The following is a 10,851-nucleotide window of genomic DNA, read 5'->3' as shown; positions in this document are numbered from 1 at the left end:
TATCTTTCCGTGGTGATAAGTGAGCGCAGGAAAAGGAGTGAGTGGAAAAGATTAATGTGACAAAGTGTTTGCTGGGGGAGAAGAGTTGACAGAGGAGAAGAGGATTTATGAGCAGCTAACTGAAAAAGTTAAGAAATTAAAGCAGAAAAAAAGGTTGAAAGAAAGAGTCTCTGCTGCCACATTCTATAGGACTGCACAAAGCATGTTCTAACAGTTGATTTAAACTTACTACGGGATTGATCACCATCATACTATTTTCTATTGAATCTATTTTGTTTCTTTTTTAATATATATAAGGTAATCTAGTGTGCCCTGACAGATGCCTTGTAAATAATATGTATATTATTATTATTATAATTATAGATTATATTATATAACAATTATTATAGAATTATTATTATATAATTACTATTATATGATAATAATTCATAATTAATCAAATAATGAATAATTATATAATAATAATAATAATAATTATTATTATTATAATTATAATAATAACAATAATAAAAATAATACGTATTATTTACAAGGCATCTTTCAGGGCATACTAGATTACCTTATATATATATTAAAAAAGAAACAAAATAGATTAAATATAGAATAGTGTGAAAATGTTTCCTTGAACACATGAGTTTTCAGACAGGATTTAAAAAGAGACAGAGTGCCAGAGTGGAGGGCATCCCAGAGGCAAGGGGCTGCTTGGCTAACGGCCCTGAATCCCACCGCGGTCAAAGTTGATTGAAGTTTGCCTTTTACTTTTAGGGAAACTCACACTTTTGGTCTTATTATTCAGCTTTTTGAGAGTAGCTGTTAGCATCTTTGGTCTTTAGATGTGCATGTATTGGGGCAAAGGTTTCCCAATCACCTTACCAGTAACTGATTAAAATCCTCTGTGGCTGAACAGATACTTCCCGTGTAATGATTTATGAGGAGATGAACCCGGTATTCAGCCAGACAAAAATAATACTTGAAAGGATTTATTGAGGAGATGATGGATGAGCCAGGCAGACAGAAAACAATCCATAACGAAGTACAGAGCAGACATCAAGTGACAACAAAAACTGGGGAAGACTCAAAAAACAGAGGACAGGTCAGGTAATCAGATGTACAAAAATATGGAGAACTCTTACCAATGAAACAAGTTAGAAGTTCCAGCAACAAACAGAAAACTTAGGAGGGTTTAAATAGACAGGTGGACAGGTGAAACCAAGTGACTCTAATTAACTAGGACAGGTGGAGGTAATCAGGGGAAGGGGATACAAACTAGTCCAAGAAAGAAATCAAAAGCTAAGACAGAGCAAAACACAAGCACATAATAAAAACCAGAAACTAATGCAAATGACAAAATAAACTATAACCGTGCGGAGGTTATGAAGGAATCTAGAACAAGACCTAGACCAGAAATAAAACCTGAGGCAGAGAGTGAACCAACTGATCAAATAATAAACATAAACCAAGACAAAAACCAGAATATTACATCCCAAGGGATTACCTTAAATTGTGTTAGTGTATCCCGCTGAAGAGCACCTGAAGGGACTGGCCAACCTGATTTATTATGATTATTTTTTTATTTATCACCAAAAACAAATTGTTCACCACACAGAAAAATTTGGTATGATTCAGTGATGTAAACAAGGCAGACTTTTCCTCATCTACCAAATACTCTTTCCTATAGGAATACAAGTCTTTTGAGATTCCCGGCTTCAACTGCAGGACCAACACAAAGCTGAAGTACGAGGCTTACCCCACAGTCCATGTCATTATGACAACATATAACTGTATTGAGGTCAGCAGCCAGACCATAGAGGTGTGGCTGTCAGTCGGGAGGAAGCATAAAGTTTCTCAGTTAAGAAAGTGTGTTATTTCATCCTAATTTTTATTATCCTTTTTCAGTATAAGATCTAATGATGCTGTGGACAGCATTACAAAATTAAATCAATAACCTCTTTCTTTAAAGTTGTGTAAAATGTGTAAAAAGAAAAGTTAGACTTTTAGCTACTTCCATTCACTGCAACTAGGTTTTAAACAGCTTTGGCAAGTGTAAAATCTTGAGGCAAGGCAAGGCAAGGCAAATTTATTTGTATAGCACAATTCAGTACAGAGACAATGCAAAGTGCTTTACATAATTAAAATACAGGAAAATAAAACAGAATTTAAGCAAGTAGGAATAAAATGTAGAAACAAAATAAAACATCAATAAACAGTTGGACTAAAAAAGTTGAACTAATGCCGTTTCAGTAGAACAGTTTAACTAGAACAGTCAAAAGCAGTCCTAAACAAATATGTTTTTAATCTCGATTTAAAAGAACCCAGGTTTTCCGCACTTTTACAGTTTTCTGGAAGTTTGTGGAGCGTAGGAACTAAATGCTGCTTCTTCCTTGATGAGGTTACACAGTTCTTCATTCTAAGTCATTTCAAAAAGTGGTTCATCTTTCAGACGTTGGATTTTTTTTTCTACCAGATTAAATCTCAGAAGTATTCAAAGTAACAAAAATCCAACAGCACAATATGGATTTCAGCATGTGCCAACACACCCACCCACTTTTAGCCTTAGTAACACAACTGTGCAGAAAAATAGCACCAAAGACAGATTTGCCTGGCAACCATGAAAACAGATTATTTCAAACAGGAAGATTTTTTTGTTTTGTTTATCTCAGGCTTTAAACCTCTTAAAAGAATCATGTGGAAAAAGGTATGGAAGAGTGTCAGAAAACAAAACAAAAAACACCCTCCTTTGACTCAAGTGTTGAAGAGAGATTAAATCTTCTATTCAGTCCATCATCAAAAACGGCAGAAAATACGGGACATATTTTAAGGTCTCTTGAGGACGCTTGCAGAGTTTTTCATGCATATAAAAACCACCCAAAGACAAATCTCGCTGTCATGATAGAGCTTAGCTTGAGGCGAAAAAAAATAAAATCTCTTGACAAGTCAACTGTAATCAGTAATAACTTCAGGGTACAACTTTGTCCCACAAAGAGCTCTGTACACCCGTGGCAACTTGGCAGCCAACATGTAAGGTTGTAATGCAGGTTGGGCTCAGAACGGATCAACAACAAAGGGAGGCTGATTAAAGTCTGAGGCCATGTGCACACCTGTTCATCCTCTGATATCAAGACGAATATCCTGTTACTGCTCACAAGCTGTGCAGAGTCTGAGGGAGTCATCAAGTGCACAAAAGAAACTCCGGGGATTGTTCGCACACGTAGCTTAATGCTCTACCTGGTGTTTGAAGTTAGTTGATGATGGAGAACATGTGCATCCACCTCCTGAAGGGGCTTGTCAAGGTTCACATGAAGAAAATACTGTTGCGTAACGAAGAGGAAGAGGAGGATGAAGGATTAGGTAGGGTGACCGGACGACCTCTGTTGCCCGGACGTGTTCACTTTTGTGTCTGGGGCATCTGGGGTGGGGTTGAGGGGATTCATAGCTCCATCAATGTCGCGTTTTTCACCAATTTTCACGAGACAAATAGGCATGTGCTGAAACTGACCGGTGCGATGCTATGGATATGACGGCCATTCTGTCGTGTGACGCAATCCCAGAGCTGTTGCCCAGTGGGTAGTTCTTCAGAGCCCACAGATGGAGCAGCACTGCGCCTCTGTTTACAAGATGCCAAAAGCACAAGTGCATCTGTAATGACGAACTTCCAAATAATTTTCCTTACAGTGCAAAGCTGGGATTTGTGTTTCTGTATAAGACAGAAGGCGCCATTGATCCTATTGGTCAGATAGACCAGGCGTTCCCAAGGTGGGGGTTGGGACCCTTACCTTATGCTATAATGTTGTATCTATCTATCTATCTATCTATCTATCTATCTATCTATCTATCTATCTATCTATCTATCTATCTATCTATCTATCTATCTATCTATCTATCTATCTATCTATTACATTGATTATTTTATCTGCCTTAGAATCTCACTTATAGCACTTTGAGTTGTTTTAATGTAAAGTGCATTGCAAATAAAATGTTTTATTATTATTATTATTATTATTATTAAGATGCTCAACATTCCTAATTTAACGCAGGGGGTAGGTTACACTTTTAGGTAAGAGTACTTATAGAATTACTACTTTTTATTTTATGACTTTATTCTATATAATTGTTTTTCAGTGTTGTTTTGCAAAGACTTGCACTTTCGGTGTAACCTCGACTCCAAGATGAATTCTCGCGGTATTTGTGAGTTCACAAACGTACGAGAATCCGTCTTGGACTAACCCGGCTTCAACCGTTTGTGTAATTTTGTCAGAATCCACGATTTCATCTTTCATTGTAGAAAAGCAAGAAATAACTTGACTAGCTTACCTTGTTGTGGTTTGTCATAACGCTTTCTGCTTAATTTTTTTTATTTTTGCTTTGATGCTGTGCTTGGCTAAAAGCAACCTTTGGTAGGCGGGCACTGGGTGTCGCTTTGCCCAATCAACCTTGGAGAGTTCTGCTGAAGTTCCCTCCTTTTCCCAAACGGATTCAAATGAAGCAGTAGATTGATAATGTGCAGAACCAGAATGCTAAACATTATCAATCTGGCTGGCCAGGTTACTTTCTGTGAATTCTGGCATCATACAGTCTTGGTAAAAAAAGATTTCATTAAAAGTTCAGTCATACATGGAAAATATTGTTGCAATCGTGAGGTTTTTCAATTGTATTTAATGGGATTAAAGGGTGTTAAATAAATGCACTTTATCTGCCAACATAGAAAATAAAAATAAGAGGAAGATCATAATTTATCTCATGAGTCACTATACCAACTTTTGAAGTTATTATTAATGAGAGTCTAAAACAGATCACTGTGCTCCCTGTGACAGCACCAGCTTTTGATGCTTTAACTACAGAGAGGTAACAAACCTCTCTATATTTGAAAGGATGTTAATGGGTTTGCTTTGTTTGAAATTGAACCTCAAAACTATATACTTGTATGGATATTTGCTGTAAAATTATAATTATTTATTATCTGTTTGTAGCACAGTTCAAGTAGTTGGCCATATCCTTGAGTAACTAATCAAGGGAATTGATTTTCTAGAATCAGTTGTTGAGTGACTGTACATTTTGTTTGATCTAATTTTGCAATAATTCATTTCTAGTATTTTAATCATACTTTTTAAGGATCCATTTAAAATGCTCAGTACAGTGCTTCACAAAAATATTGGGTTTGTTTTCTCCATTTGTCTTAGTACAACTGCAAACTCTAATGGCAAAAGGTTTTTAAAATATCTTACCAATATCACATATCATCTTACAAATAGAGCTCCAAGACTTTTGCGGTATAGTTTTGCACATGCATCCAAGTAGCAACATTATGGAAATCTTTGCCCCGTTCTTCAAAAGCACTTCAAAACAACAAACAGCTCTGATATCTGCACATGCTCCAACATTGTGTAGACACAACCGGGATCATTTGAAAGAAAACAGCAACCTGGACCATTAGCAGGAAAAAAAAAAAAAAAAAACATGACAAAACATGCCTACGTATTATGCCCCCTCTCTCTGGGGTTGCCATGCCTCTGTCCCTCTAATGAGATGAAAACAAACAGAAACTGTAGCCCTGTGTGTGCTGGGGACGGTGTGGACACGGTACACTCTGCCGTGCTCTCTTGCCTGGTATCAGTGGCAGTCACTTTAAAAAGTGTGAGTCAGTGTGTTTACTCTTTTCACAGATGGAGCTCTGACACTGTCTGGATAACTGAGATAAATGACTCTCAGTGCAGCTCAGCAGATGGGGAACGCAACAGCCGGCAACGCTCACACACAGAATTTACTGTATGTGCTCGGGCATGCCTTTGGATTCGCGGCCAGACGTACACAATGGAGTAAAAACCAGATATAGACACGCAAGGTGACGAGGAAAAGTTATCAACTGTTGATCTACTGTTGGCCCAGACACGTCATAAACACCCCAGCACCTAAATGGACGGGAGCTGTTAGAAACGAGGCCCCCTGGTCAACAATTTGCTGCTAATCAGAGCAGAGAGGAGAAAGCAACGTAGGAGCTTCTCATTATTAGTGAAATTTCTGCTGCCAGTTGCTTAAATACGGCTGCTGATTAAGGCCATTATCAGCATAAGTCAGCTGTGATCAATTACCCTCTGCAGTCAGTTTCAGGAACTTTGACATTAAGCAAATAAAAGGCGGAAACTGAACCCTGGGCTCATATCTTAAATTTTAGGTTAAAGTAGATTTTCTGACCTGCTGCAGCACATATAGCGGTTCTTACATGGCAGCCAAAGGTTGGTGCGTTCAAACATGCAATAAAGCAGGTGGGCCAAAAGCTGGTGCTGCTTGAACAAAGGGTCCCTACCACTGACAAATACTGCCCCCATGTGGACAAAGCTGCTATTGGTTAAACATGGGCCGTCCTACAAGGGCCTTGATTTGTCCCTTTCTGTCCTGCAAATAGTTCGCAAGGTAAAGCTGAAAAGAAAAGAAAGAAAACACGCTTTAATTGTTGCTATCAAGAGACCCACAGTCGGTGTCAGACTTTGAAATTGGGGAGAAAAAGTGGAAAACGTGACCATTAAACACACCATTTAGGTATTTTAGAAAAAGATAAAATAAAACAAGCAAAAACGGTGTTGGTGAAACTATTTTCCTGCACATCAAAGATTATGTAATATAAAGCATTTTTTTTTTTTTTTGCCAAGGCTCTTTTTTGCTGACCCCTGATCAGTAACACTAACTATAACAAATACAAATGACATTGGTATTTGTTGAAAAGGATTGTCTCCAAGGTTATTTAAGATTTTAAACATGAGGAAATTCATTATGTGACTCTTTCTCTTAGCTTTCACTTTCCATGACGTTGAGTAAGTAATATGGTCCAAACAAATCTATGTAGTGCAGGAACGCATAAAACATCTGAGCCAAAAGCCTAACTTCATTTGTTGTGATTGAGCCTTTTTCATTCAGATTAAAATGGATTCAACTGGACTAAATTACAGTTTAAATTAGATTAAATGCATGACATGAGCTTTGATTCGCGTTGGATGACGAAGCAGTGCTGTTAGGGCTGTTCCTGTTGCAGATAAAAATTAGTGAAGGGCTCACCATGGTAAAATGCAACTCCTGAGCCATCTCTGTAATCCTGCTGCTACGGGCTCAGGCTGCTGGAGGACATTAAAACTTATTTCACTCACTCTGCCACATTCTCTTACTAGTCTCCAATTTTCCATTAATTGTTATTTTTTTCAATTAAATTTTATCTATATAGCGCAAATTGATGATATATGGCATTTTACAAAGTCAAATTCCATCAAATCCTCCAGATTGGGTCAGAAAGTTTCCTCTCTAATGAAACCCAGCAGGTTGCATCAAGTCTCTCCAAGCAGCATTCACTTCTCCTGAAAGAGAGCCACAGTGGACAGTCGTCTGCATTGTTGATGGCTTTGCAGCAATCCCTCATACTGAGAATGCATGAAGCGACAGTGGAGAGGACAACTCCCCTTTAACAGGGAGGAAAACCTCCAGCAGAACCAGAACCAGGCTCAGTGTGAACGCTCATCTGCCTCGACCCACTGGGGCTTAGAGAAGACAGAGCAGAGACACAGAAAGCACAGAAGCTCACATTGATCCAGGAGTACTTTCTATGTTATATGGTAATACCGGATGATCTGTCTCCCCTGGATGATGTCACAGCTAATAGAACGGCAGACCAGGTGTACTGTCTATGAAGAAATAAAAATTACAAAGAACAAAAAGGTAAAAGATGAAATAACAACAAGCAACGCAAATTGGAGACCAGTAGGAGAACTCAGCAGAGTGAGAAAAATAGACCTTGATGATTATTTCAACTTTCAACTTTATGTTCTTTTTTCTCTCTCTTCATAGTAGCTGCATCTGGCCTGTTTAGCTGTGACTAGTTCCGGATCTGCTGTCAACAACTTCATCATATAGACCAGGGGTGTCAAACATACGGCCCGCGGGCCGGATCCGGCCCACCAAACAATTTAGTCCGGCCCTGTGGCTAAATGCATTATCATTATATAATTTTTTTATTTATTTATTTTTTTCCCAGTGTCCTGTCTGGCAATGTGACAATAAGATGCCACAAAGAGCTCATCAGATTTGACTTTCACAAGTGGACAAGATAAAAGGAAGAGAATGATAAAACAATTATTGAAAAAAAACATGTATTTTGTTTAATTGAAAATATGCAGTTCCTATATTGTCCACGAGGGGCGCTGTGATTTAATTAGCAGATTAAGCTTCAGGTGTGGAAAAATTTAAATCATTTCTTAATTTTTATCTGTTTGATGTATTTTGTCATGTAGGACAGTGTTTTTAAGTTCCAAAAAATGTGAATAAATGTTTTTCCACATTGTATAATCACTGTGATCAGTTCTCATGCATAATGCACTTAAGTAAATGTTTAACTGAGTAAAAGTATTGTTGAAATTGCACATACTTTTCTTAAAAACGCTGAGGTTATTTATAAAATATTGTGTAAAAGTGAAATTAATTTAATATAAAAAATCAACAAGTCCACATTTATTAGTTCTATTTAATCTTCTAATGAGTTTACTCGTGTGGCCCTCTTGAGATCAGATTAAGCTGTATGTGGCCCCTCAACCAAAATGAGTTTGACACCCCTGATATACACGAACCAGCTGGCCCAGTCTGTCATAGTCTAACCCTGTTTCTCTCTTAGACAAAGATACCGTCTGAGCTTTTACAGCAGCTAACTACATGTGCTCTCTTTCGTCCTGTAGACCGGAGGACTGGCTTGGAGCCTGTCTGTTTGGCCGTGTTTCTTTCCTAGACTCAGCCACCTAGGAAACTAGCCTGCCATTACCCTCTGTAACATTAAAGCTCCATCCGAATACCTTTAATTATAGCTCCCAGCTCCTACTCCTTAACCTTTCATGGGGTCAACATTAAGAACTCTAACATGGGTAGGAAAGGAGCTTCGGACTGCTGTGCTGATTTTGGACAGCCTTTAACTCTGAGGCCATAACAGGACGGAAACGCACATGAACTATTTTAGTCAAATTCGGGCCTACACAGCCTTCTGAAAATGAACTACAAAGTGCGTGCTCTCTTCTCTCCGGCCATTTTCATTATGGTCTGTGAGGTGGGTGGTGCTTATACGTCATGTCACGCAAAGGATTCCTTATAGCTCCTTATACTTCCGATGGTAAATTAGCCGTGGTAGGAAACATACAGGCTCCTTTTCTTACCTCCTTCCTTACTGACTGTGCTATTTGGAAAGCACTTAACATGGCTACTGCTGACGCACTTCCACTTTGGCTAAAGAGTCCTGACCCAATAGAGGTATTCGGATTGAGCCAGAAAGTATTCCTGGATCAGTGCTCTTTTTATGTCTCTGCTCTGTCTTCTCTAAGCCCCAGTGGGTTGTGGCAGATAGCTGTTCACATTGAGCCTGGTTCTGGTTCTTCTGGAGGTTTCTTCCTGTTAAAGGGGAGTTTTACTCTCCACTGTCGCTACATGCATGGTTGGTATGAGGGATTGCTGCAAAGTCAATGACACAATGCAAGTGACTGTCCACTGTGGCTACATGCTCATCCAGAAGGAGTGAACGCTGAATGCCAATGCATCAACGCAATCCGCCAGATTTCTTTAGATAAAAAGCTTTTTGACCAATCTGTCTGCATGGTTTAATTGACTTTGTAAAGTGCCTTGAGATGCCATATGTTGTCAATTGGTGCTATATAAATAAAACTGAATTAATAAACGTGCAATATATTGGTAAAGGATTGGCACCTTCGTCTTTAGTCGGATAAACAGGTCTGTTTGACTTCTGAAGTAAACTAATCTGAACCAATTTGGTCTTTATTGACCAGCCAGAAGTCCTCACAATGAGTTCACAATATAAGAGCTGTAGGCAAACTGTGTAAAATTGCGGCATAAATGGTTTGTAATTTTTTTATTTTGTTTATTAGATTGATGCTGATTTCACGTCTGATGTATGCACAGCTCTGAAATCTATCATGAGGCCTTAAAGCCTGAGAAATCCAATACGGCCATGTGACAGCTGTTCCAACTGTCACACAGAGACAGGAATGGTAAAGGGTTTCTGTTATTCCTTTTAATATTACTTTACATATTGATTAGTGAATAGTTTAGGTTCATATCTTTAAAATTGTTTTCATTAGTCTGACACTTTAGTTAACTATTTGCAGTGCACACATTTAGCTAACTTTGTTTGTCAGTTCTCTTGTATCTTGTTAAATGCAACAAATTAATTTTCTTCTTTTGAGTTACCAGTTTCCTCCGGACCTGTAGCTGAAATCATACAGATGAGCTCCAGCTGATGGCTGTCAAACTTCATCAGCGGGTCGTTCCATTTGTTTGCCAGGGGAAGGGGAAATTTTGCCTTTAGTTTATTTAATTTTACCATTTCTTTAATGTATCTTCTTTTTGTAACTTAGTTCAATAGTAATATTTATCCAATTTAAAGATTTAGTTATGTGCTGACCAGTATTTGTTTAAGTTCTTGTGTGTTTAACTACCCCCTGTGTGTGAATTAGCAGTGGTCTGATCAGCCACTATTTAAGTTCCCCCTCATGTCTCGTTTGCTAGGTCAGTTTTGTGCTTGAGTTCTTTGTGTTACTACCTGAGTTGTAGTTTGTTATGTTGACCTCAGTTTTTGGGCCCCAATTAATCATTTTTGAATAATTTTTGGATTTTTGTAATAAATTAAGAATATATTTTTGAAATTTCATCAACGTCTCTTTGGCTGGTCTATGTAAAACCTTCACAGGCCACCATAAGCACATACCTGACTAAACACGGTAGAAACCCTCTACAAATATGCTTCAGGTTTTAATGTACATGACTTTAAGTGGCAGAGTCAAATTCAAAGTCAAATATGAAGAAACTGGGTGTTTTTAT

The sequence above is a fragment of the Fundulus heteroclitus genome, chromosome 20, assembly GCF_011125445.2.
Source record: "Fundulus heteroclitus isolate FHET01 chromosome 20, MU-UCD_Fhet_4.1, whole genome shotgun sequence".
Classification (NCBI taxonomy): Eukaryota; Metazoa; Chordata; class Actinopteri; order Cyprinodontiformes; family Fundulidae; genus Fundulus; species Fundulus heteroclitus.
This window is presented reverse-complemented; position numbering follows the sequence as displayed.